Genomic DNA, 27,811 nt, shown 5'->3' on the forward strand with positions numbered 1-27,811 from the left:
TGCACAAGTAATAGATGCTCACTCTCGAGAGATGTGTACCTATGGCTAAGCAGAATGGAGCCACTCGTGACGTCACTTTTTACCTAGACCACTGCTGTTGGGGACGCTTGGTGCAATTCATCCACATTTGCATATCTGTAGCCCCCGGTTGGCTCCTTCATCCTTCCCAGTTATCTCTACATTTGTGTGGGGGTCACCTCCTCACCAGCCACACCCACACCCTTGGCACCCCTCTGGCTTTCAAGCTGCAAATACTAGCTCCCTGCTACCTGCTCCCAGGTGTATATCTTCACCGGTCTCCCTCCCAAATCCCCAGGCACTAAGTTCTCATCTCCCAATCATCACCACTTGGGTGTCTATTCAGTGTCTCAAACTTAGTACATCCAAAAATGTCTCTCCAAACCTGCAAAAAAAGAAAAAGTCCAGGATAAACAAAATAGCACCATCTTCAATCAAGACAAGATCCAGCCCTGCACTGGCATGTCACTCACCTCACTTTAATTCCACCCTTTTGGATTCTGTCTTTATTTAGAATGTTGATATTTTGCTCATCGTGAGTTTTTGCATTCATTTTCACTTTTTAAAAGACTGCATTAAAATATGATTCAGCTTGACGGCTGGGTTTTTTGGCACATCCTTAAATTGTGCACCTGAAACGAGTGCCTCACTCCCCTGGTTCTAATCCCAGACCCACCCCCTCTTGGCCACCACTGTGCCACCAGCAGCCCAGGCACACTCCTAGTGTTTCTGGCACTCCTGAACTTGCAGGAAACCCTCGCCTCTGGGTATGAGGTCTTGAGACGCTGCCAAATGTGCAAAGAAGATACAATGCAAAAAAACGGGGGAAGTACTCCCCACAGGGTGAACTTTGACCAGCAGGGAAGGAGAGGAGAGAGGGAGCCAGGCGCAGATTTCCTTCTCTCTCCCCCACCGACTACTCTGAGACAGAGCTTCTGCACACAGCCCATCTGGAGAAGATGGCGACGCCAAGCAGAGACACCTGCTGAGCCACCTGCCTGTCTCTCCGCAGCCAGCTCGGAGCAGGACTCCGCACGTTTCTTCCCGTCCCTCATCGCAGCACGTCCTGTTCCCCTTTCCCTCTCTTTCTGAGCACAATTTGCACCTCCCAAATAAAGCATCAGCCCTTTAATCCTTGCCTCAGGCTCTGTTTTCCTGAGAGTCTGTGCTATGGCAGGTCTGCTGCTGGATTTTGTGTTTCGTCATCTTGATCTATTTGTGGCCTTAAAATGCTTTTGAATATCTAATACTAATTCTTCACTGCTCTTTTCCCCCCCAAATTCCCTCACCTGTTATTAGTCATTTAATCATCCAAATGAACTTTCCTAGAAGTTAAATTCTGGGAAAAATAAATAGCTTTCTATTTTCCAAACCATTTTCACGTGTATTATCTTTTTCCAATGCAACACAAATATTTTATCCACTTTTTGGGTAGAACCACAGTCCTGGGCTCCATGTGACCCTCCCCCCGCCCCCAGGGGAATTGTAATCTAGCTGAGGAATGAAAGCGAAAAATAAGCAACCTTATAGTATAAGTTCTCAGGGTAGGTGTCAATATTCCAGTCTGGCCACAGAGCTGGGATGCGGAAGTTTCGTAACTGCTTGAGACGAGCAGCTAGGAGGAGGCTGAGTTGAAGTCAGAGTCCTAGTCTCCCTGATCCCAAAGCCCATTCTCTGTCCATTAATCAGCCAGGACCAGGGGTGACCACAAAGACAGTGAGCCCTGAAATAATTCAGAGAAACGAGAGCTCATTGGGGGCCCAGGGGTGCCGGGCTGCGGGAGTCTTCATGAAGCTTTAAGCTTTTAGATCAGCTTTAAGGAAATCAGAACAGGAAACATCGTTCCAAAGAGAAGAAACAATACCTATGGAAGATCACAAAAGCAATTGTAATGGGACTCCAGGAAGACCCCAGAAGCACCCAGGCCCCAGGGGGCAGGAGAGCACACAGCAGGCACTCATAAGTGCACACCTGGTGGTCAGCTATGGCTTCCTTCTGCCTGTGGGTGCTCACTGCTGTACCTGAGAATGTCACTCTTGATGCCCCCACGTGGTCTGCGGTGGACAGAGCCGCAGCTTGTCCCACATACTTGGTTCAGTGGCCTGTGTCTCTTGGCCACAAGGATCTGGGGACATGGCCCGAGACCAGGACGGCAATGCCTCATCTTTCTTTTATAGGATTTTTTAATTGCCATCAAATGTTCAATTCTGTTGAACTTCCCAAAGGAAAATTCGACTTGAAAGCAATACTCCTTACTGTGATTGTGGTCTTTTGTGTGACTTAAAAATTCTTCAATAAAAATCAACCCACACAACCATAATGTGTCATCATACATTGTGCAGAAGACACAATGTGGGGGTCCTCCTTTTGAGAAACACGTGGTTGCCTCCCTCTAGGAGCAGGAATATTCTCCCCTGCTGAGGGCTACATCCTGAGCAGTTACCACATGGAACAACATGGCTACTTTAGGGAATGAACGAATGAATACAAAAAACTGAGCAGACTCTGAGACTATGACGGCTGCATGAACAAAGTACTCTGAAAATGCCAGAAATGGAGCAGACACTTGGAGCAGGTAACATTGACTGGGTCATCCCCGTTGGTGGGGGTACAGGAGAGCCGCCACTGAAGCACCAGCCTCTTCACCCAGACCCTGCTCAGTCTGGGATTACCCATCTTGTCCAAGAAGCCAGGTAAGGATGAAACCACCATTCCTCATGTCTCAGCATCTGCCAGAACAGTGCTCCAACAGCACTTGAGACAGGAATGTGTGGCTCAGTGGACACTCAGAAGTCAAATGCCACTCTAGGGGCGTGTGTGTATTTAGGGGCAAGGGGACAGCTTCTTGGAACAGGACTTTCAGAATCCTCTAGCAGACCTTGATCTGGATATTTCAGGTAGGTGGGGAATGCCTTTGCAAAGACATGGGTCTCAAGCTGTGGGGCGCTTTGAGCCTGCATGTAACTTGAGCCACTGACCATGGCACAGAGGCCAGGGGGAAAGCAAAGAAGAAGGGATGGGTAGGAGAATGAATATGCTTGAACACTGGCATGGCATGCTATTGTTGCTGAAATATCCTCACTGTCTCTGTGTCCTTTGAGCCCGTAATATTCCGAAGAAAAAGACCGAGAGAGGCCAGGCTTGGTGGCTCAGTCTGTAATCTCAGCACTTTGGGAGGCTGATGTGAGTGGATTGCCCGAGCCCGCGGGTTCGAGACCAGTCCAGACAACTTGGTGAGAGCTTGTCTCTACGATAAATAAAAAATTAGCCAGGCGTGGTAGCGCGTGCCTGTAGTTCCAGCTACTCGGAAGACTGAGGCAGAAGGATTACCGGAATCCAGCAAGTCAACACTGGAATGGCTGTAAGCCTGCCACTGCACTCTAGCCTGGGTGACAGAGTGAGACTCCAACTCAAAAAAAAGGCCAAGAGAGACACGTTTAATCAATAAATATTGATGGTACGCTTTCTGTGGGCCTGCCACCGCTGTAGGTGCTGCAGCCACAGCAATGGACAAGACAGACAAGGTCCCTGCCTCCATGGAACTGACACTAACAGGAAGAATAAAGCCTTCTGGCAATAAGAGAGATGAAGAAATGTGGCAGAGTGACAGCCAAGGAGCCGAGACCTGCTTTGGAACCTCAGGGAAAATGACTCGAGGTCAGAAGTCAGGCTGGCCCCAAGTTGTGAAAAGCCTTAGGTACTGTGAGGAGAGGTTAGGGGTTATTCTCATGCAATGGGAAGCCACAGGGGAGGCAGAGGGGTGTTTAGTAAGATTAGTGGCAGGACCAGACCTCTTCAGGTGAGAAACAACGGTGGTTTGGACCAGAGGGCAAAGGATGTGGAGAGATCAGCCAGTTCCAGATCTTTTTTAGAAAAAGGACCAACACCATCACTGGTGCACAGTTTCAGAAGTCGAGGGAAGGAAAGAAATAGGGGATGACCCCCAGTTCAGCCAGTTCCTCCAGTGCGCACTACCCTCATAGCAGGGTCTCTTGTCACCCGACAACACCCAGTGCCCTGGCACTACAGGCCTCTGGACTCGGGTTGCTAAGGGCCAAACTCTGCCCCCCCCACCACCACAATTCATATGTAGAAGCCCTAACTTCCAGTGTGACTGTCTTTGGAGATAAGGTCTTTAAGAGGAATTAAGTTTAAATAAAGTCATAGGGATGGAGTCCTAATCCCATAGAATAGAAGCAGCCATCTACAAGCCAGGAAGAGAGCCCTTACCAGAACCCCGCAGGCACCCCGATCTTGGACTTCAAGCCTCAGAACTATGGGAAACTAAATTTCCGTTGTGCAAGCTTTCCGGTCTATGGTATTTTGTTGTGGCAGTTCAAGCTGACAAAGACAAGGGCCCTATGGCCGTATCTTCCATCTTCTGTAGCATACATCGAGAGTTCTGGGTCAAGAGAAGGCAGATTTTAACAGAGTGTAAGCCCCCCAGTAGATGACAGCTCTGGCTCATATGCTCCAACCTGCTGAGAGGACTCCCTCGCCCCTCTGGCTCTACTGCCAACTTGTTCGTATGTCTTATTATAATCCCCATCACTTTTGGCCACAAAGCACCCAAAGTTCCCATAGGTAACTTTTCTAAACATAGAAAAAAGAGAACGAAAAAATGCCTACACTAACTTTGGGAGGCCTCAGTGAAAGAATTGCCTGAGCCCACGAGTTTGAGAACAGCCTGGGCAACTTGGCGAGACCTCATCCTTACAATAAATTTTTTTAAAATTAGCCGGGCATGGCGGCACATGCCTGTAGTTCCAACTACTTGGAAAGCTGAGGCAGAAGGATGGCCTGAGCCCAGCAGGTGGAGGCTGCGGTGGCCATGAGCGTGCCACTGCACTCCAGCCTGGGTGACAGAGTGAGACTCTAACTCAACAAAAAAAAGAACTCAGAAGAAGGTATAAGTGGTCTCAGATCCTCTGAACAGGCTCAAGGAAGGCAGTGTCAAGGCTGTAACTCTTGCAAACTTGAGACATCATATAACCTGACCCATACAGATTGTTGGGATGCCGCTTTGCCTTTTGATAAGACAATCCACAAGCATTCATGTCCCTGTGTATAAAGCGTAAGAATAAAAGGTGAAAGACAAAACAACCTGGTAGGAGAGAAAACCTGACTCCACCTTTAGACAAAAATGTGGTCTTACATCCCCGCTAGGGTGACTTTGGTCAGCCCATAATCCCAGTGCAAGACTCTTAAAGTTTCTCACTGTTTTTTGCTTGCCAGGTCTCTGCGGGATGCAGAACTTTACAACATCTTTCTACTTGGGTCTGTCTTCATCCCAGCCAGGGATGTGGGAATGCCACAGGGTGTCTACTGAGGGAGGGTTGGTCACCTGTTCCCGGAAGGTGACTCCACTTCTATCTTCTTCCCCTCTAGATACCTGCCAGCTCCCTCAGACATCGCCTTGCCTTCAAGGGGGCCTCCTGGTGAGATGGACGGATGGAAGACAAGACACGAGCTAAAGAGAGGAGCACGCAGTCTGGGGACCCAAATGAAGAAACAATTAGCAAGGGCAACACAAGAAAACCATTAGAGGGGAAAGCTTGCTTGCCTGCTTTCAAAGGTCAAGGTAGACTTCTAGAGGCAGAGACTTATCCTCTGCCCTTGTTTTGCTCCATTTCTTCCTTCCCTGCCAGGGTGGGTCTGCCTCATGGACAGAGGCCGTGGTCACTGGAACTCATCACCTCCTCGGTATTGGCTCCATGCACACACCCAGACTCTCCCACAATGACGCACCCAAAACCCTGGGCTCCCCTCTCCATATGTACAACTGCAGTAAGTCCTTCTGCTGTTCTGGGAAACCAGGCCTCCTTCCTACCCAGCAGCTCCTCAGCAACTTTGTATAACCACAGCACCAGCCTCATTCCCACCATCACTGCCAAGCTCTCCCTGAGATCCCAGTGTTCCTGGAGCCACATGGCACCTCTGCACTCTGGGTACTGATATTCAAGCAGGAGACACCACAGAGACAGAGAAAATGGAGACCCCGACCCCTCTCCCCCACTCACTGCCAGAAGGAAAGGACATCGCCAGGTGGGGCAAGTGGATGGAGACTGCACAGTGGGCCCTGGCTCAGAGCTCACTGAATCCTAGAGCATCATGGTCCTGAGGCCTCAGGGTGACTCTGTGAGGCAGGTGCATTTTCACTTCCCCATTTTACCAGGAGAAAACCAGAGCTCAGAGAGTCAACATAAATCCCCAGAGAGGTCATGCAACCCTTACACATCTGAGTCAACGTGTGACTCCAAGGTCCTCGTGGTTTCCAAGCACTCAGTAAGGCCGACAAGCTGGGTGGGCTCCAGAGGCTGACCCTGATATCCACTCAGCTGGTATGCACTGAGCACCCACTCAGGCTAGGCAGAGGCAGCAGGAAGGGGTGTGGCTGTCACACCCCATCCTCTCCAGAAGCTAGGGTGAATAGAGGGCATGACTGTGATTGGAAGAAACATTTTGGAATGACCATTGTTACAATGATGCATGCATGCTACACATACCTATGTACAGTGATGTCACAGCATGGGAATGCTGGGGATGCTTAGAAAGGTATGGTGAAGCATCACAGTCAAAGAGTGCCCACCTCTTCTGTGTGCTTGTCCCTCACACCCAGAACACTCCTCACCCTCATCCCAGATTTTAAACCCTGCCCACCCCTCTGGTCCCACAGATAAAGTGACTAACCACCCAGTTTGCACTGGACTAAGAAGTTTCCCGGGACATGGACTTTCAGTGCTAAAACCCAGAAAGTAGGCCGGGCTCGGTGGCTCAGTCTTTAATCCCAGCACTCTGGGAGGTCGAGGCGAGTGGATTGCCTGAGCCCACGGATTTGAGACCAGCCCGGGCAACTTGGCAAGACCTCGTCTCTACAATAAATCAAAACTTAGTCAGGCCTGGTAGCCTGTAGTTCCAACTTCTTGGAAGGCTGAGGCAGAAGGATCACCTGAGCCCAGCAGGTCAATGCTGGGGTGGCCGTGAGTATGCATGCCACTGCACTCCAGCCTGGGTGACAGAGTTTTTTGAGTTGAGACTCCAACTCAAAAAAAAAAAAAAAAAAAAACAGAAAGTGCTGGGTACAGTGGTTCACACCTATAATCCCAGCATGTCAGAAGACAAAAGGATTGTCAGAGCCAAAGCATTCGAGACCAGACTGGGTGAGACCTCGTCTCTACAATAATTCAAGAAATTAGCCAGGCATGATGCCGTGCACCTGTGGTTCCAGCTACTTGGAAGGCTGAGGCAGAAGGATCACCTGAGCCCAGCAGGTTGAGGCTGCGGTGGCCATGAGTGTGCCACTGCACTCCAGTACGGGCAACAGAATGAGAATTCGATTTTAAAAAAAAACCAGATAACCCTGCCAACCAGGACAAGTATGCCAATGCCCAGAAGCCCCACAGAGAAGCAGAACACAGCTACCTCGCACTTCAGATCTTCACTTCTGCCTGCGGCCTAGCAACAATGCCCAGTGCACCATGGTTAGGACTGGCCACGAGCTATTGAACTACTTTTCAGTTTTGTAGAAATTCTCAGCCTCCCCCAGGACCCTTTTCTTGCTGGAAAGTTGCTCAAACTGTCAAAGAGCTCACTTCCCAGATGGACTCACCTTGGAGCCACTGAGGCCAGCGGTGACTGCTGTTCCTCATAGGCTCTGACTTGCTATGGGAAACTGGAGCCTGCCTGGGGGAGAGGCAGGTAGGTGTTGCCGCAGAGCTGCGTGAATAACTGCTCTCCCCTCAAACGTCCACACAAGGGTGCCACAGCTCCTAGGTCGGGAGGGAAGAGATGAGAGGCCCCCAGGCCTGTCTGAGGCACAGTTTGCTGTTGGAGACTAGGCCCTTGACCTTGGACAAAAGGCCCCAACCCCAGGGTTTTCTGGGAAGGTCCCAGGTCCTGAGTGGCTGGCATTTCGGGGCCAGTGTATGTCTAGCCACTTCCCTGACCCATTTGACCTCCAGATGGCCTGGCTTTTAACCTCAGCCTGGTTTTCCATGTAGCAGCCTTTCTGAGAATCAGGAGTGGCTCTCTGAAGGAAATGACATGGTGGAACAGGAGAATTTTTCCTCAGGGAGGCAGAGGGGGAAGCGTCCAGAGTTTAACTCCATTTTCCAGCTGAAGACCCTGAGAGCTTGCGTGGTATACACAGGGTGATGCAGCACGTCAGAGACTGAAGCCATTCTGGATGAGGGTTGCTCCTCAGACCACCTTCTCCACACGGAAAGCCACAGTCGGCTCCAAGTCCAGGACACTGCCATTCATTCCCCCGAGACAAGCAGTCACGTTGCATAACCCAGCTGCAGAAACCCTCATCGGAGGAACCTGTGAACCTCACAACCAATACTCCAACCCACCACATTGCCAGGGGTCTTTCTGGGAACAGGGATGCCCACCGGCTGTATACACAACCACACTCAGCCTGATGTTAAAGAAAACCAGGCTCTCACTTCTTCATATATCACCCTCTATTTAGTTCGACGGGATCCCAGTCTCCCACTGGATGACAAACTAATGAGATAGTGTCTGAGAGGTAGGTTGGGCCCTTAATCTTACACTGTGGCAGCTAGTCCTCATCTTTCATTCCCCATTTTTCTGGTAATACAAAAACTTTGTCTCTGCCTGCCTAGAATTCCAAGGCAAGTCAAAACCAGCTGGGGAGCAGAGACCCACCCCCCAGAATGGCAAGAGACACCAAAGGAGTTTGTAGGAGGCGTGTTCTTCTCCAAGGACCCGAAGACAAGACACAGCCACTGTCAGCAGCTCCTGGGCAACATGGCATCCTTGCCTTTGCAGCCACACACCAGCCAGAGACAAGTTCTGGGCACAGTGTGAGCTGGACCCCGGGAAAGTAACCACTGTGTGGAGCCTGAGGCTTTGCCCCTTTTAAAGGGATCCGGGGGTGCCCTGTTAACAAGCTGCTCCTGCTGTAGGTTGTCAGCCCCAGGGCACAGGCTTTCTGGGGGGAGAAACAGAGTCCAGGGAAGGTCCTTTACAAAGGGAAGATCATAAGGTCACAATTTCACGAATCAGCAAGGGCGGCTGACAGAATACCCAGGTTGGCCACATCTTCCTTCCTCCTGCCATGGTCTTCTCTCCCCAACCCCTTCTCTCCCTGGCCAGGATGAGACAATGCCCTCACAATGCTGTCAATAGCAGAAAGAATATTCTGGCCCAATAATTTGATCATCGGGGTACAGGAGGAAGCACGTTCACAGAGTTCAGGGACACAGACAGGAATAGATGGCATGAACCCTCCTTCCCCATCTGGACCCTGCTATGTCCCCGACACTGGGCCGTCCATGGTCAGCAGAGAGTCACAGAAAACTTCTAAATGAGGAGACACGTCGTAGTAAAATGCCCACAGGAGCCAGGCAGCCAGGCTAAATGACTGATGGCAGTCGGGTGTAAGAAACGCAACAATGCGATTCAAAGATCTACAGTGACAGCCATTCAGCACAGGGCTGAGACGGGCGTGCAGAAAGACAAGGACCACTGCAAACTGGAGCTCAGTTCATGTAAAAGGAACAGTCTGACTCCACATCCACTAATCGCAGCACTGAAGAAATGGCCACGTTTTTCCAAAAGATGCCCGACATTTGGATGCTAATATGTAATCTTCCGATTTTGAAATATTGGCATTTTATTTAATTCAGGTTTTGTTAAAACATTGCACAGGCTAAAAAGCCCACCTGGGCTTGAAAACAGTCCATGGGCCATCTACTTGCAACCTCTCTTCCAAATATGTGTGTAGCGCCCAGGGAAAGCCGAGTTGACTGCTAGGGTCCCAGGCAGGCCCACTGCCAGCACACCCCAGGAGGTTCCCTGAAGTGACCGAGGCTCCCTCTGCCAAGCAAGTGGCCCATACACACGCAGCACCAGCTGGAGAGACAGGTGAACGTCCCCTGCTCTGTGACCCTGCTGTTGCCCCCATTGAAAAAAGGTGTTTGAACAAATTAAACTCCAAACCAAAGTTCTGTTTCCCTGTGAAGTCAGCACCCGATTCCAAAGTGCCTGTGATTGACATGACTCTTAATGTGTATTTCTAAATGTGAAACCATTTTGTGTGCAAATATTGCAAGAACAAGAATTCCTTGGTCCAGTGATCCCGAAGCTTCCTCTCCCGGTTAGAGGCCCAAAGCTGAAATTACCCTTGAAAGTTATCCTCTTCTTCTATAATTTTTCTTTGGGAATCCAAATAAAGCACTTGGGGAAAATAAGATTTTCTGGCGGCTCCTGGGCCTGAGACCCCATCAGATGGCCTGAATTCTCCCTGAGAGACACGATGATGAGGAGTCATGGAACACCTCAGCCCGAGGAAGAAGGCTGCAAATGCTTTGTCATGAAAGAAATGGCTTTCATGCAGGTAGAGGTCAGAATGACGCTTCAGGTAGGGGATGCTGTCCCCCCCAGGGTGACTGGGAAAGGGGGGAGCAGCAAGGTGATGCCAGGTCCAGCCTCCCGGCACTACAACAACTCAGGACCACCCGTTGATGACAGAGCAGTGTGAACCACCTCCTCCCACGCACCCAGGAGCCCTGACTGCTGCAGAGGGGCTGGCACCCTGGCGAATCGGGCGTCCTCACCGGCACTGCTGCCAGCTTGCCTGGCCACAGCTGAGGCCAAAGGGGACCCAGTGTTGTCACCAGACTCATCCCAGTCTCCAGCTTTGGAACAGGGCCAGCTTCTTGCGGCAGTGACCTGCGAGGTGCTCAGGTCCCACACACAGAAGGGCCCGACTATGGGTGTAAATGCTCTGCTGTTGTATCTTGAAATTCCTCCTTCTTTTTTTAACAAGGGACCTTGTATTTCCATTTTACCCTGGGCCTCACCATGACTGGAGGGATCTTCCTCCAAGTGCCACACTGCTGTGGGACTCAGCTCTTGAGGGAATTCCTCACCCCCGGGAGACACCAGGGGACGAGGAACGGACTTGAGCTTGGGGTCATCCTCATGGCCGAAGAGGCTGCCATGGTTTGGTTATTCCCCCCTCAAAACTCGTTGAAACTTAATCCCCAATGTGGCCGTACTGAGAGGTGGGGCCTTTAAGAAGTGAATGGATAATGAGGTTCTGCTCTTATGAGCGGATTAATAAATTAACAAGTTAATGAACTGTTGGGTTACTAGGGAAAGGAAAATCCTGGCTTTATAAGAAGAGGAAAAGAAACCTGAGCATAGCACATTAGCACCTTCCACCTCCTTGCCACAGAACGCCCTGCGCCACCCTTGAGACTCAACTGAGCGTCCCACCAGCAAGAAGGCTCTCACCAGGTGCAGCCTTTCGACCCTGGACTTCTCAGTCTCTGGAACTTTAAGAAAGAACTTCCTTTTCTTTATAAGTGATCCTGTTTCCGGTATCCTGTTATAAGCAACAGAAGTCTCGTCTAAAGTGCTTGGCGCGTGGCTGCAGAGTGCCCAGCCAGGCCTAGCCAGGACTTAAGGCCAAGGCAGGGGAAAGCCCTGGAGCCTGCAGGGAGGGACCCAGGCCCTCACCAGCAACAGCAGATACAGAGCTGAAAGAGCCAGTAGCCAGGTACCTCGGGTTTCCTGGAGGAGAGACCCAGACCTGGGACTGAACTGAATAGATAGCCAGGGTTTGGAGAAGCCATGGGGGCAGAGGACAGGATATGTGGAGTGCAGGTGGCAGAAGTGGACCCCGCAGGGTGGGAGGCCCTGGATTGTGACGGGAAAAGGTCCCCGGTCCCTTTCCCTGGCCACCATGGGAGCAGCTTCACTCGTCCCTCCAGGGTCACGCACTTGCCACCTCCCAGGCACCCCCGGCCCCTCATCTCCCTGCACAAAGGCTGCTCTGATTCTCCTTGCAGCCCGGGTGAGAGGCAGTTAGTGAACAATGCTATCCGCGCGTGGTGGCGCCCAAAATACGACTGTCATTTATTTCGTTATATGAAATTAGAGCACGCCTTGTAGCCATAATGAATCATTTCCTTCCTGGCTCGGCCACGGTGTCAGGCAGGAGCTCGGCATCCCCCATTCAGGGCCTTTCACTTCATTGCAGGCTAATAATAACCCACCCGGGTGAGCACACATCTTCCCAAGACAATGCAGGGCCTGGACGGGCATCGCGGGCCGGAGAGCAGAGCCCGTGCAGGGAGCAGGGGGAGCCAGGGCTAGGGCCCAGGCTGGGCATTGTGGCTAGAGAAAGATATTGCTCGCGGGAAGGAAGGGACAGCACCTGGGTGGAACCCAGGACACCCAGGTCCCTTTTCCTGCTGTTCCACCTGATGGGAGCAGAAAATGTAACCCACTTCCAGCTGCTCTTCTACCAGGATTTCTCCCAGTCATTGCCCAGGTCCAGCTGGGAAGCCCTATCCTGATCCCTGGTCCCGACCACAGGTGGCTCACTCCATATTCACCCTCAGTTTTCAAGGCACTGGCTGTTTCCATAGCCTCATCCCAGGAGCCGGCCTATCTCTCTCCTCATGCAGTGGCAGGTGCTCAGCAAACAAATAAATGCGTCCTGATGGAACCAAGCCCCCAGGCATCTCCCCCTGGGGCTATGACTGGAAGCCTCATCCAACCCTGGGCTGGGGAAACCAGACCCAGGCCCTGCCTCCAGAGGGTTCCTTCCTGCCCCAAGCTGAAGCCAAGACCAGACAAGAGGAAAACTCTCTTCCCAGACCCCATGATTATGGCGTGTTTCCTCTCCTAAGTAGAACGCATAAAGCCCTTTAAGCACCGTATGCACAAGGATAAGTAGCAACCGGTTTTGTCAAATGAAAGAATGAATGAATGAGAGTCAAAAGGCATGTGCTAAGTGGCATGAAACGAACCCCGTACGGAGAAAGATCAGAGAATGAGGGCAAGCAGGGGGTGACAGGTGCCTTTGCCCTTCCTCTTCCTGTCTCAGGAGGACGTGACCAGACACCACTCCCTGCAGCTACCCATGAACTCATGGTCCCTAGTGCCCCGTCAGATGGGACTTGCCATCCCATCTCTGGCTCCTGGCTCTCTTCACCTCAACTCCCCAGGGCCACACTAGGCCTCTGGAGAATTCTGCCTGGCCCTTCCTAAGGGTCTTCATGGAGACTGCTCCCTCTGCCTGGAACTGTCTTCTCCCTCGCACCTCCTCCTGACCCCTACCACCCAGCCCACATTCCTCCTTAGGGAAGCCTCTCCATCCAGAACCTCATGCCTCCCTGCACACACCCCAGCACTCCACTACTCACCAGGCACTGCTGATCTGGCTGCTGTCAGGAGACCCCATTTTGCCTGCAGCTCCATGCCCTGTAGAGGGTGGCCCTGTGTCGGTTTTGTGCATCACTGTGTCTCTTACTAAACCTGCTGCAATACCAGACCCATAGAAGGTCTTCATGGAACGTTTCCTGCTTAAGTGAATGAGTGAAGCCAAAAACAGAGACCTCACCAAATCCCAAAACAACCCATTCCATTTTTCTCAATAGCAGGTGTTTTTTCTCTGTAAATTACCACAAAAAAATGAAAAAATTATAATTCATCCATAATTTTTAAAAATTAAAATGTGGATAACCATTATTAATATTTTTGTGTATTTCTTTCTAGTTTTCTCTATAATTTTTGTACATAATTGCAATCCTATGTAAAATAGAATTTTCTATCCTCTTTATCCCACAATATAATATCCTAAGTGTTTGTGAAAGTCGGTAAAACGTAATAAACTTCATTTTAACGACACATCATACTTTATTCTTTTCTTAATGATTCCCATATTAAACCCTTAAGTTGTTTGCAGTTGCTCAGTATCTTAAACAATATTGCAATGAACATCTTTGTGTATAAAATGTTTCCATGCTTTTAATTAGCTTCTTACATGACATTTCTGAAATGGATATCTTGGGTCAAAGCTGATAAACCTTCTTAAATTCCTTGAGAACTATCTCTAAAGCAAGTTTTTTTCAGAAACTTGGTATCAATTTACAAGCCTATCAACAAAGTATGGTTGCCCAGTTCATCCCAAGCCTGTCAACACTATTTCTTTTTAATCACTTCTAATTTGTCAAGGAAACAAAGGAGCATTGCTTCACTTCACATTCCTGCGTTGCGTGTTTGTGAATTATCTGTACACGTTTTCCCATCTTCATTAGATGACCCATTCTATGACAGCTTTTTCTGAAGCGCTTCAAGGTGAGCCACGAAGAAGGGAAAGAAAGATGGAAGGAGACACACAATCCCCAGCATGGCATCTCAATCTCTAGAGAGGTCTTTTGGCAGCAAACTTTGGCATCCAAAGATGCCTCCTTTGATGACGCACCTCTCATCACCTCTTCCTCTCTTTGCCACAGATGAGCCTGACCTCACAGCTACTCAACAACAAAAGAGCCAGGAAACACTCACCCCATGATCAACCTAGTGGCCCCCAAGTCCATAGGCTCTGAAGAGGTCGAGCCCCTCATCACCCAAGCCTCAATCTCAAACGACAGCCTGGAAGACACTAATTTCTGTTCCAGGCAACCTTCTACTTTAATTTAACATCTTCGTGGGACACTGCAGAGGCTCTCCGACCCCCAGATGAGGAACATCCGCGCAGATGTCCCAAGGATCCAGATCCCACCCCTGTGCATTTGGGCTGAGTCATCCTGAGGACAGGAAGATTCAAGAATCCTCACTTTCATATTTTCTGTATCTATTTTTGCTTTTTGTTCTGATTATAAAAACAGTGCATACTTATTGGCAGAAATTCTAGTCAATAATTATTTGGACCTAACTACCAAATAAACTGTTAGATTTTGTATTTTTGTTTTGTTTTGTTTGGCCAAAGAGTGCATAAAAAAAAAAAAAAAAAAAAGCTACTGAGATACTAAGGGCATTGAATTGAGAAAGCTGAACCTTTGCGCCACCACAAGACTCAGCGGTGACTTCCAAAGTGGAGTTTTAAGTCTACAGCAGGTGAGTAGATTTGACTTCAGGCTTTGTGGAAAAAGACTATTCTGGGTCAACATACCTGGAACATAAAGTTTCAACATATCTGGATCATGGAGTTTCCATCCAGGCCGGAAACAGAAGAAGAGACAGCCAACCCCTCGTGGCCCAAGAGGTTGTGAGAAGAAGGAAGGCAAAGGAAGAAGATGCACAGGCAACATGTGTGTCCTGATGCTCCTCTTCAGATTTGACCCAGAGTGGATGGACACATAAGCCAAGCTTGAGGGAATGCTGAGAACTCGGGGAGTTTCATGTTCTGTGTTTCGAAACTGGGAAGAGACGTCTTTACAGGTTGCCCCACTGATCCTCGAGGAAGTGGCCACATCATCGCACATTCAGTGACACTACCTGGGTATGCAGAAGTAGACAAGAAATTAGCTTTCCCAAGCCACCTCAGTTCCCATGTGGCTTTTTTTATTTTTTGAGTCGGAGTCTCACTCTGTTGCCCAGGCTGGAGTGCAGTGGCATGCTCACGGCCACCTCAGCATCGACCTGCTGGGCTCCAGCAACTCTTTCGTCTCAGCCTTCCAAGTGGCCAGAACTACGGGCGCACACTACCGCATCCAGCTAATTTTTTATTTACTGTAGAGATGAGGTCTCGCTAACTTGCCCAGGTTGGTCTCGAACCCACAGACGCAGGCAATCCACTGACCTCGGCCTCCCAAAGTGCTGGGATTACAGGTTGAGCCACCGAGCCCGGCCCCCATATGGCTTTAAAGGGGCAAAGAAGATCCTGATGCCCCATAGAGAAGAAAGGAAGGTGATCATGCCAAATTGCAGAGCCCTCGCCTGGTGGCAAGGAACAAAAGCTAAGATCCAGTGGCAGCACACTGAGAAACACGGTGTAGTCTGTGGACACCATCAGAGACAGAACAAGGCAAGAGTACCCAAGGAGCATCAGTTGTGCCTGCTCCAACAGGAAGTTCAGACTATGCGTGTCTAGACTTGATTACGTTGCAGTAGCAAACAACCCCAAATCCCAGGCGTTTAGAACAATAAAGCTCTATGTGCTGTTCTCTCTCTGTCTATCGAGGGATGGCTGGAGGCTCTACCCTCTGCTGTCCTCGCTCAGGGACACAGGAGCAACCCTCATCTAAATGATAACTGGTCAGCATAGCAGGATGAAGGGAATATAAAGAAACATGGACCAGCACCCAAAGGCCTCCACAGAAATGCCAGTCATCATTTCAGCTCACGCTTTCCAGGCCCAAGTGTATCCCATAGCTATGCCTAACTCCACATCTGGGTAAAAGGACAACCCCACGATACAGCCGGCAAGAAGGAGTCAGAAATATTGGTGAACAAGTTTCAGTAGATGTCAGCAAATCTGGATGGGACAGTCATGTTTGAAGAGTGCCCCGTTGGAGCATTTCAGACCAGTCACCATCTTGAAGAAGAATCGAACGAGAGGGAGACCCAAGAGCCTGCTTTATGTTCCACTTTGCAAATTGGACTAAAATGTCAGGGTTTCATCCCCCATGGGTATTGAGCAAGACAGAGCTGTTTGAGAAGAAGTCATACATTTCTTGCACATTTCAGTACAGTGTTAGTAAATTTGCAAACTTATTACACAAAGACTATTTTGACATAATAGGATTATACTGCTTATATTAGTTCACCTGTTTCATTCCTTTATTTATTTGTTTGTTTTTGTAGAGACAAGGTCTTGCTATGCTGCCTAGGCTGATCGCAAACCCCTGAGCTCAAGCAATCCTCTTACCTCAGCCTCCCAGAGTGCTGGGATTACAGGCATGAGCCACCATACCCAGCCCATTCCATTTTTAATAGAGAGGAAAATTTTCTCTTCTAATATTATTAAATATTTTTACACCTCTCCATTATAGATGTAACCCAGGGATCTCTAAGTCTGACCCTCCTGTAGGGACCCTGGAGTCGTATTCATGGCAAAAACTCAAATCCCACTGACTCTTATGTCCAGATGCTGTGACCATCATTTTTAACTTGCTATTTAATATTTGTGTGATTTCCAATTTTTATGTTTAAAATGTTACAATATCTGATAAAATGACATATGCGTTTATCTTTTGATGCAGCAATCTCATGTCTAGGAATCTAACACAAAGACACAGTAGCAAAAATATAAATGATGAAAAACGTAATACTAGTCTTTGCAGCACTATCTGTACTAGCAAAAGACCGGAAACAACTCAAGTGTCGTAATAATGAACTAGTTGAATAAATTATGGTACACCCATAAAAGGGGATGGCTGTGCTGTTTTAAAAAGGAATAGAAATGTATCTGTATACTGATATAGAATTACCTCCAGGATAATTATTAAATAAAAGGCAAGGTGAAAAAAAGTGTTTTTGTATGATATAATTTATCCAAGAAAGGGAGAGATACATACACACACATACACAGAGTTACTTATATTTTTCAAATTAAAAAACAAACCAAAACTTTAAAAAATAATAAACTTAGAAGCAGAGGAAGAGAACAGAGTGGAGGACAAAGGGATAGAAGCTAGACTTCTTTGAGCATCATTTGTGTTGTAGATTTGACTTTGATATTAAATACTTACCTAGTTATAAACAAAATTAGTTTTTTAATTATCTCCAGGAAGATGGAATAGACAACACTTTTCCCTATTCCCCCCATTAAGTACAACTAAAAATTCCAAACATTACATATAACCAAATAAGACAATTATCTGAAAGATGGAGAAACTATAGCAAACTGGCTAGGGACCTTAAGACCCAGGGAATGGCATAGCAGTGAGCTCCTTAAGTTTTCCTTTTGTTTTACACATGCTGGACTTAGAAACGAAGAAGTCAGAAACCTGGAAAGTACAATTGACACAAACAGAAAAAGCCCCCAAAAGACTGCTCTCTCTAGCCAAAGGAGCAGGAAAGTGGCAAGCTAACAGGCCAGAAAATTTTTAGACAAGAACCACTCTACTCCAGCCAAACACCACAGAAAAAGTTCCTGCGGTCCCACCTACACCGACACCAGTCAAGGCCAAATTGAGAGTCCAGACTCCCACCCTCACAAGGGATCCCAACATTCAAGCTGAGCTGATGTCAAAGAATGTCAAGTGTGAAGATTTCATCTCCTCTGGGCTCCCTTCCCCAACAATGTCAAAGGATCCTCACTACTCCCTCAGATGTCAATAGAGGCTAAGCAGGGAACCTGGAGGTAGATTGTATTTATTTCAGATAAAATAGACTTCAGAGAAAACAAGTTACCAGATAGAGAGAGGGACATCATATTAACGATATGGCACATCAAGAAGACATACCAGTTCTCAATGTGCATGCACCAAACAACAAAGCTGCAAAATATATGAAGCCGAAACTGATGTGCGGCATACCCTTTTCCCTGCTGGAGCAGTATTAAGGGAAAGCCATCTAAAGCATGAGGTGTAAGTAAGATTCAGAGCATCATAATATAATACAAATTCCCAGGTTTTAATTTAAAAATCATTCATCATAGGGCGACAGAGTGAGACTCCAACTCAAAAAAAAAAAAAAAAACTGCTTCATGAACAATTGCAAACACACTTGAAACAAATGGGAAAAAAAGGAGTCTCAACAAAAAAAATGGAAATTTTAGAATTCAAAAACACAATAACTAAATGTAAAAGCTCAGTGGATGGACTTATGAACAGAATGGAGAGAACAGAAGAGAAAAAAAATCAGTGAACTGGAAGAAAAAACAATAGAAATGATCCATTCTGATTTTGCAGCAACTTGGATGGATTTGGAGTCGATCCTACTCAGTGATCTATCACAGAAACAAAGAACAGAGTCCCACATGTTCTCACTCATAAGCAGACCTTGAACTAGACGGTCTGCTTTATCATAGTACTAGAAGATAGGGATTGGCAGTAGTGGGAAACTGCCAGGGGATGGGAGGTGGAATTGGCAGTTGAAGGAAACTGCTAGGGGAGGGAGGCGCACACCTCATCAACAAGGGTATCTGCATAATCAACATCTGTATGCCTACCCCGGAATTGTACTCCACATCTCTAAAATTAAAATAAAAAGTAAATGATCTATTCTGAATAACAGAGAGAAAAATAGACTGGAAAAAAAAAACAGAGTCTCAAGGACCTGAGGGACTATATCAAAAGATGTAACCCTTATTTGATCAGAGCCTTGAAATGAGAGAAGAAAGAGGATGGGACTGAAAAATATTCAACAAAAAGAGTAGCTGAGAAATGTCTCCCATTTGGCAAGAGATGTAAATCTACAGATTCAAGGAGCAGAGTTCACCCAGTCAGGATGCATACAAAAAGTTCCATGCCATTATTGCTAAATTTCTGAAAACGAAAGATAAGGCAAAATCTTGAAAACAGGCAAAGGAAAAGGACATGCTAATATATCGGGAAAATAATTAGAATAACAGTAGATTTCTCATAAAAAATTATGGAGGCCTGAGGAAGTGACACAATGTTTTTCAAGTGCTGAAAGAACTGCCTACCCAGAATTCTATTTCCCCCCCAAAATATCCTTCAGTAATTAAAGGGAAATCGAGACATTTTTCAATGAAGGAAAACTAAAAGAATTTGTCCCTAGCAGAACTACTCTTGAAGGATACCTAATGGAAGTGTTCTAAACAGAAAGAATGCTAGAAAAAGCTTAAAACATTAGAAAGGAAGAAAAGAGCCAGGCTCGGTGGCTCAGCCTGTAATCCCGCGCCTTTGGGAGGCTGAGGTGAGTGGATTGCCTGAGCCCGCAGGTTCGAGACCCACCTGGGCAGCGAGACCTCCTCTCTACAATAAATCAAAAAATCAGCCGGGCTGATTTTTATAGGCATGCGGTAGCGCATGCCTATAATTCCGGCTACTTGGAAGGCTGAGGCGGAAGGATCGCTGGAGCCCAGCAGGTCAAGACTGCGGGGGCTGGGAGCGGCCACTGCCCTCCAGCCTGGGTGACAGAGTGAGACTCCAACTAAAAAAAAAAAAAAGGAAGAAAGGATACAATAAGCAAAAATATGGATAAACACAATAGGCTTCCTTCCCCTTGAGTGGTCCAAATTGTTTGATGGTTGAAGCAAAAACGATAACACTTTCTGATGTGGTTCTAAATGCATGGAGAGAAAATGTTCCTGACAATTACATTAAAAGTAAGATAAAGGTACTTAAAGGGCAGTAATGTTCCTAAACTTTATTCAAATTGGTGAAATGATGACATGAGGACTTTGATAAGTTATGTATAAATAAAGTAATACCTAGATCAACCACTAAAACAATATACAAAGAGATACACTTAAAAACATTACAGCTAAATCAAAATTAAATTCTAAAAAACATGCTCAAGTAACTCACAGAATGATAAAGGGAAGAAACAGAGAAACAAACCACAGAAAGAAAAACAAAAAACAATGGCAGAATTAATCTCTATCATGGCAATAATTATATTAACTATAAATGTCCTAATATATCAGTGAAATGATATGGCAGAAGAATATTTAAAAACATGACCTAACTACATGCCATCTAAAAAAACCTCATTCCATACATAACAATATAGATAGATTGAAAGCAAAAGGATGGAAAGGATATAGATATATCACACAAACATTAATCAAAGGGAAGCAGGACTTATTATATTAATATCAGGTAAAATTGACTCTAGAGCAAAGAAAATTACCACACAGAGAAAGAAAATATATCATGATAAAATGGCTAACCCATCAGGAAGACATAGCAACCCTACATTTGTATACACCAAACAAAAGAGCTGAAGAATATACCAAGCAAAAACTGACAGAACTTAAAGAAGAGATAGACAAATCCACAGTCATAGCTGGGTACTTTAAGTCCTCTCTCTCAGAAATTAGACAGAAGACCAGCAAAGATGCGGAAGAACTTAAAACACCACCAGCCAACAAGAATTGATCAGCATTTATAAAACAGCTCACTCCAAAACAAAAGAATACACATTCTTTTCATCTGTCCATGGAATATATACAAAAATAGAACAAACCCTGGTACATAAAATAAGCCTCAGTCAATGTGAATGAATGTAAATTATGCTGTGTGCTCTCCAATCCCAAAGGAATCAAATAGAAATAACAGAAATATAACATAAAAATCTCCAAACACTTGGAAACTAAAAAACACACTTCTAAATAACTAAGGCTAAGCAAAAAATCTCAAAGGAAATAAAAGCAAAAATACACTGAACTGAATGAAAGCAAAAATATAACATATCAGAAGTTGTGGGACACAGCTAAAATAGTGCTGAGAGGGAAATTTATAGTCTGCATACATTAGTTAAGACGAAAGTTTTCAAATCAAAAATATAATTTCTCACCTCAATAATCTAGACAGGAAGAGCAAAATAAACCCAAAGCAAGCAAAAAGAAGAATGTAATAAGAATAAAAACAAATGAAATTGAAAACAGAAAAGCAATAGAGAAAATCAGCAAAACAAAGAACTAGTTCTTTGAAAAGATCAATATAATTGACAAACCTCTCGCAAAACTGACAACATTTTTTAAAAAGAGAAAACACAAATTACCAATATCAGGAATAAAACAGGTGATATCACCACAAAATCTTGCAGACATCAAAAGAATGATAAGGGAACACTATAAACAAATCTAGACATGTGAATTTGACAACTGAAACAAAACGAACCAATTCCTTAAAAACACAAGTTACTATAACTCATTCGATATAAAAAAGATCATGTGAATAACCCTATAATAATTAAGAATTTTGAATTTGTAATCTTAAAACTCCCAAAAGGAAATCTGGCCCAGATGGTGTCACTGGTGAGTTGTATCAAATGTGTGAAGACTTAGCACCATTTAACACAATCTTTTCCAGAAAATTAAGAAAACAGAACACTTCCTAATTCATATTATGAAGTTAGTATTACCTTCATACCAAAGCCAAATGACTATGCAAAAAAGAAGAAAGAAATAAGCAAAGGGAAAAAAGAGCGAGACCTGGCTCGGTGGCTCAGCCTGTAATCCCAGCACTTTGGGAGGCCGAGGCAAGTGGATTGCCTGAGCCCGCAGGTTCGAGACCAGCCTGGGCAACTTGGCAAGACCTCATCTCTACAATAAAATAAAAAATAGCCGGGTGTGGTAGTGCATGTCTGTAGTTCCGGCTACTCAGAAGGCTGAGGCGGAAGGATCCGTGGAGCCCAAAAGGTCGACACTGGGGTGGCCATGAACTTGGATGCCACTGCACTTCAGCCTGGGCGAAGGAGTGCGACTCCAATTCAAAAAAAAAAACTATAAGAATAGAGATGCTGCCGGGCTCAGTGGCTCAGCCTGTAATCCCGCGCCTTTGGGAGGCTGAGGTGAGTGGATTGCCTGAACCCGCGGGGTTCGAGACCCGCCTGGGCAGCGAGACCTCATCTCTACAATAAATCAAAAAATCAGCCCGGCGTGGTTGCGCATGCCTGTAATTCCGGCTACTCGGAAGGCTGAGGCGGAAGGATCGCCGGAGCCCAGCAGGTCGAGGCTGCAGTGGCCGGGAGCGGCCACTGCACTCCAGTCTGGGCGACAGAGTGAGATTCCAACTCAAAAAAAAAAAAAAAGAATCGAGATGCTAAATTTTTTCACAAATATTAGCAAATAAAATTCCACAATACATAAAAATCATTACACAAAATAAACAAGTGTAGTTTATTTTTATGACCACAAGGCTGGTTCAATGTTAGAAAATCAACTGAAATAAGTCACTTTGTTAACAGGCTAAAAAAAATAAAAATCATATGATGATATTATTTCTATATATAAACAGTGAACACATGAACACCAAAATTAAAACTATACTAAATATTTTAAAATGTGTAATTACTTGCAAAAAATAAAACACTAAGATGTAAATCTAACAAAACATATACAAAACTTGTACAGACAACTGCATAAGACTGATGAAAGACATCAAAGAAGATCTAAATAAATGGGGAGACATACCACATTCATGGATTAGAAGACTCACTATAGTAAAAAAAAAAAAGTCAATTTTCCTCAATTTGATATACAAATGTAATGTCATTCCTGTTAAAATCCCAGAAAAACGTTTGTGTGTAAACATAGACAATAGGCCAGGCACGGTGGTTGGAGCCTGTAATCCCAGCACTTTGGGAGGCCAAGGTTAGGGGATTTCCTGAGTTCACGGGTTCGAGAACAGCCTGGGCAACTTGGCAAGAACTCATCTTTATAATAAATCAAAAAAAAATTAGCCACGTGTGATGGCACATGCCTGTAGTTCCAGCTACTTGGAAGCTGGGGCAGAAGCATCACCTGAGTCCAGCAGATTGATGCTGGGGTGGCCGTGAGCATGCCACTGCACTCCAGCCTAAGCGACGGAGTGAGACTCCAACCCTCCCCCAAAACAGACAATATTATTCTAAAATTTATTTGAGAAACAGAGGAACTAGCCTTAGCTAAAATGATTATGGGAGGGGGGAGGAATAAAATGGAAGGCGTCAGTGTACCCACTATCAAGACTTACTGTTTAACTGCAGTCATCAGGGCTGTGTGGTACTGACAGATGAACAGATGTGTAGATCAATAGAACAGAATGGAAAACCCAGAAATAGACCCACACAAATAAGCCCAACTGTTTTTGACAAAGATACAACCAATGATGCTGAAGCAACTGTATATTCATAGGGGAAAAAAAAGAAGAACTCTGATCTAAGTTTCATACTTCATTTTTTAAAAATTAACTCACATTGATCACAGACGCAAATGAAAAAGGGTAAAACCCTAAAACTTTTAGTGGAAAACATTGGCAAAAATCTTCAGCATCCGGGACCGTGTTGAGAGTCCCTAGCCTCAACACCCGAAACATGATCCATAAATGGAAAATGTGATTAAAACGTGTGTAACCGATATTAAAAACTTTGGCCCTTCAAAAGACCATGCTAAGAGGGTGAAAAACAAACTGCATACCTGGAGGAAATATTTGCAATTGTATGTCTGACAAAAGACTAGTAGCTAGACTACCAAAAACCTCTCAAAACTCAACAGTGTACATTTTTTTTAAGAAACCAGTATTCCAATTCGTAAGTGGGCAAAAAACATAAAGAGACATTTCACCAAAGACAATATAAAGAGAGTAAATAAAAACGAGAAAAGATATTCACCATCATTAGCCATTAGGAAATGCAAGTTAAAGCCACAGTAGGTTCTGCTACACACGTGGCAAAATGTTTTTCGAGTGACGTCAGATGAGGATGCAGAGAAACTAGACCACTTTTGCATTGTATCGTTAGTAGGAAAGTAAAAAGGTAAGCCATTCTGGAAAAGTTCAACAATTTCTTAAATAACTAAATATGCAACTAGCATACAACCCAACAATTTCACACTTGGGTATTCATCTCACAGAAATGGAAACATGTTCACACAAAATCCTGTACACAAACGCTTTATTCACAGTAGCTAAAAACTGAAAACAACCCAGATGTCCTTCAGTGGGTGAATCCTTTAAACTAGTACATCCTTACTGTAGAGTACCACTCAGCAATGAAAAGCAACAGTCTGAATGGATCTCCAGAGAATCATGCTGCGTGACAAAAGCCAGTCCCAAAAGGTCACATACTGTATGATTCCATTTATTTAGCATTTTTGAAATGGCAAAATTCTAGAAATAGGGAATAGATAAGTGGCTGCCAGGGGCTGAGGGGCAGGGTAGGGAGAGAAACGGTGTGGCTAATAAGAGAGCCACTTGAGAGATCCTTGTAGCGATGGAAGTTTTCGGCATATTATCTATTATCAATGTCAGTATCCTGATCTGACATTGTACTGCAGTCTTGCATGGTTACCACTGGGAGACGCTGCATAAAGAGTACCTACGAGCTCTCTGTATTATTTCTTACAACTGCATGTGAATTTACAGATATCTCAAAATAAAAATTTTTAATGCCTAAAAAATAAGTTAACAAAATAGTTGACAATGGGAAACTTCTTCTTACAGTACTACTCCAGCTAATGTGTTAAAAATAAGTGACAAAGCATAACCATTGTGCAGCACTAATAAAATAATAGTTTTTTTGTAGCATATCTTTGAGTGGTTTATTTTTATTTGAAATAATTATATGTTCACAAGAAGTTGCAACGGTAAAAAAGTCCCTCGTAGGCTTCATCTAGATTCCTCCAGTGGTTATATCTTCTATAATTATATGGCAATATCAAAGCCAGGAATTCAACATTCTTCATATAGAGGTTTGCATACATGAAGTTCATGTGTTGACCACCTCATTGAAGATAAAAATCTAAAGATCTTCCTCTTATAGTGCTTTATAGTCACACCACCTCTCTCTCCACCACCCCTATACCCTAGCAATCAGTAATCTTTCTCCATATCTATAACTTTTGTCATTTTTGGAATGTTATATAAATGAAATGATATCGAATGTGACCTTTTGTAATTGGCTTTTTACAGTCAGCATAATGCCCTTGAGATCCATCCAATAATAATAATAATAATAATAGATCTAGATTAGAATATTTTACTCTTTGAGACCATTGGCCCCTTCTGGTCACTCTGAAGAGTATGGACCTTCTCAGAATAATGAGATGAAATACATAGGTTACAAATCACTGAAATACAATGATCAAATTTTTTTTTTTTTTTTTTTGAGTCGGAGTCTCACTCGGTCGCCCAGACTGGAGTGCAGTGGCCACTCCCGGCCACCGCAGCCTCGACCTGCTGGGCTCCGGCGATCCTTCCGCCTCAGCCTTCCGAGTAGCCGGAACTACAGGCATGTGCTACCACGCCCGGCTGATTTTTTGATTTATTGTAGAGATGAGGTCTCGCTGCCCAGGCGGGTCTCGAACCCGCGGGCTCAGGCAATCCACTCACCTCAGCCTCCCAAAGGCGCGGGATTACAGGCTGATCAAAATATTTTATAAAAAACAAATTTGTGAACTAATAATATGGATCTTTACTTACTTATCAAATAACAAAAGTCTAGTGAAGAGTTTAATCATTTTAAAGTGGAGATAAGCCCAAACGGTATCTCAAGGTACCTGCAATAGCTATAACACTACATGGAAATATCTGTGACTTCTACTGGTGACAAAGTCACAGGATGTACAAGATACAGAGGAACATGTTAAGTGACACAAAAACAATGCAATCAGCAAAATCAAGTCTGTGGGAAACCTAACTGTGCGATTCATTCAGCCCCTTCAACAAATTCCAAGGGAAAAAGAGAACAGGGGTGGAAACTTCGAGATTAAAAGAGATGAGATGCATCAACTAGCTGCAATGAATGGACTTTATCTGACTCAAAGAAACGGTGTAGAGGGAAAAAGAAAAATTATGAGACAGGTAGGAGAAATTGAATACTGGCTGAATATTTGGCAATGTTAAGGAATTTTTGTTAATTTTAAAGTGAGATAGAGGTATTGTGACCTGCTTTTTAAAGGAGTCCTTACCTTTTAGAGACACATTCTGAATGATTGATGGATGAAATAGCACAATATCTGGACTTTGTTTCCAATAATCCGAGACAGGTGAGGGGCACAGGAGTTGATAGCCATTAAAGCTGGGTAACAGGTACATGGGGATCCATATTTCTGTTCATGCTACTTTTGTACATTGCTTAAGTTTTCTATAATAAAAAGCCAAAAGTACAGCTGCAATAAGCATCATGGTACATAATTCTTTGTTTTCATGTAGGATTATTCCCTACAGACGATTCCTAAAAGTGGCATCGTGGGTTCAAGGATATGAACATGTCAAAGCCTTTGAATTGCATTGCTTGAGTGAGCCAGTGGAACAGGAAAAAACGGAGCAGCCCAGCAGGGAACGGGGGAACATATTAAGAGGTGAGGCTTGTCTTCCTCCACCCTACCTCTCGTTTGCCTAGATGTGCCCTTCTCTATGAAAGAAACCACATTTTAGCCAGCACTCAAACCCTGGTTCTCACTATTCAAATTTCCCTAGTTCTGGCACCCATCGGTTAGAAGTAAAATCATTTATTCACCTAATCTCAGTGGCTGGACATTACATTTTGTCATTTCTTTCTCTTACGCAAGATGCTGTAACAACATGCCTGTAGTAAATTGCTATGGTGGCTTATTTTTATGTCCTCGGGATAAATTTTTCTAGAAGAATTTACTTAGAAGTGTACATTGCCCTTCTAGAAACGGTTCCGGGTTAGCTCCATCAGCAGCCAGGGGCTGGTTCCTCGTCTCTTACTAGATACGGTCAAATTTACAAGCACCAACCAATTTGGTGGGTTAAAATAAAGGTCACCTTGAGTGGGGCACAGTGGCTCATAACTGTAATTTCAGTGCTTTAGGACACTGAGGTGAGAGGATCGCTTGAGGCCAGGAGTTCAAGACCTGAACAACCCAGCAAGACCCCTATCTCCACAAAAATTTTAAAAATTAGCCAGGCATGGTGGGTATATGCCTGTAATCCCAGCTACTTGGGAGGCTGAGATGGATGGATCTTTTGAGCCTAGGAGTTCCAGGTTACAGTGAGTTATGACCACACCACTGCACTCCAGCCTAGGCAACAACAGAGTGAGATCCTGCCTCTTAAAAAAAATAAAAATTAAAAAATAAGATCACCTCGCTGTTAACATGAGCATCTTTTCTATTACCAGGAGGTTGGATATTCTAATCTGGTCAACTCTGAGGAGTAAGTTTAATTCCTTGGAATCCCTAGGAAAATAAGGCATTTAACCTCTCTCAAGAGACTAGCCGACCTCGCCACAGATGAAGCCTGCCTCATGTGTGTGGCCTCTTGATGCTGGTGTCAGAACCACTTAGGAGGTCTCTTGAGAAAAATGCCAGTTCGCAGACCCACCCCAGATATACAGAAATCAGGGTCTCTTGCCTGAGCCCGCGGGTTCGAGACCTGTCTGGGCAACTTGGCAAGACCTCATCTCTACAAAAAATCAAAAAATTAGCCGGGTGTAGTAGCGCACG

This window comes from Carlito syrichta, unplaced genomic scaffold (assembly GCF_000164805.1).
Source record: "Carlito syrichta isolate Samal-C Ts95f unplaced genomic scaffold, Tarsius_syrichta-2.0.1 Scaffold304431, whole genome shotgun sequence".
Classification (NCBI taxonomy): Eukaryota; Metazoa; Chordata; class Mammalia; order Primates; family Tarsiidae; genus Carlito; species Carlito syrichta.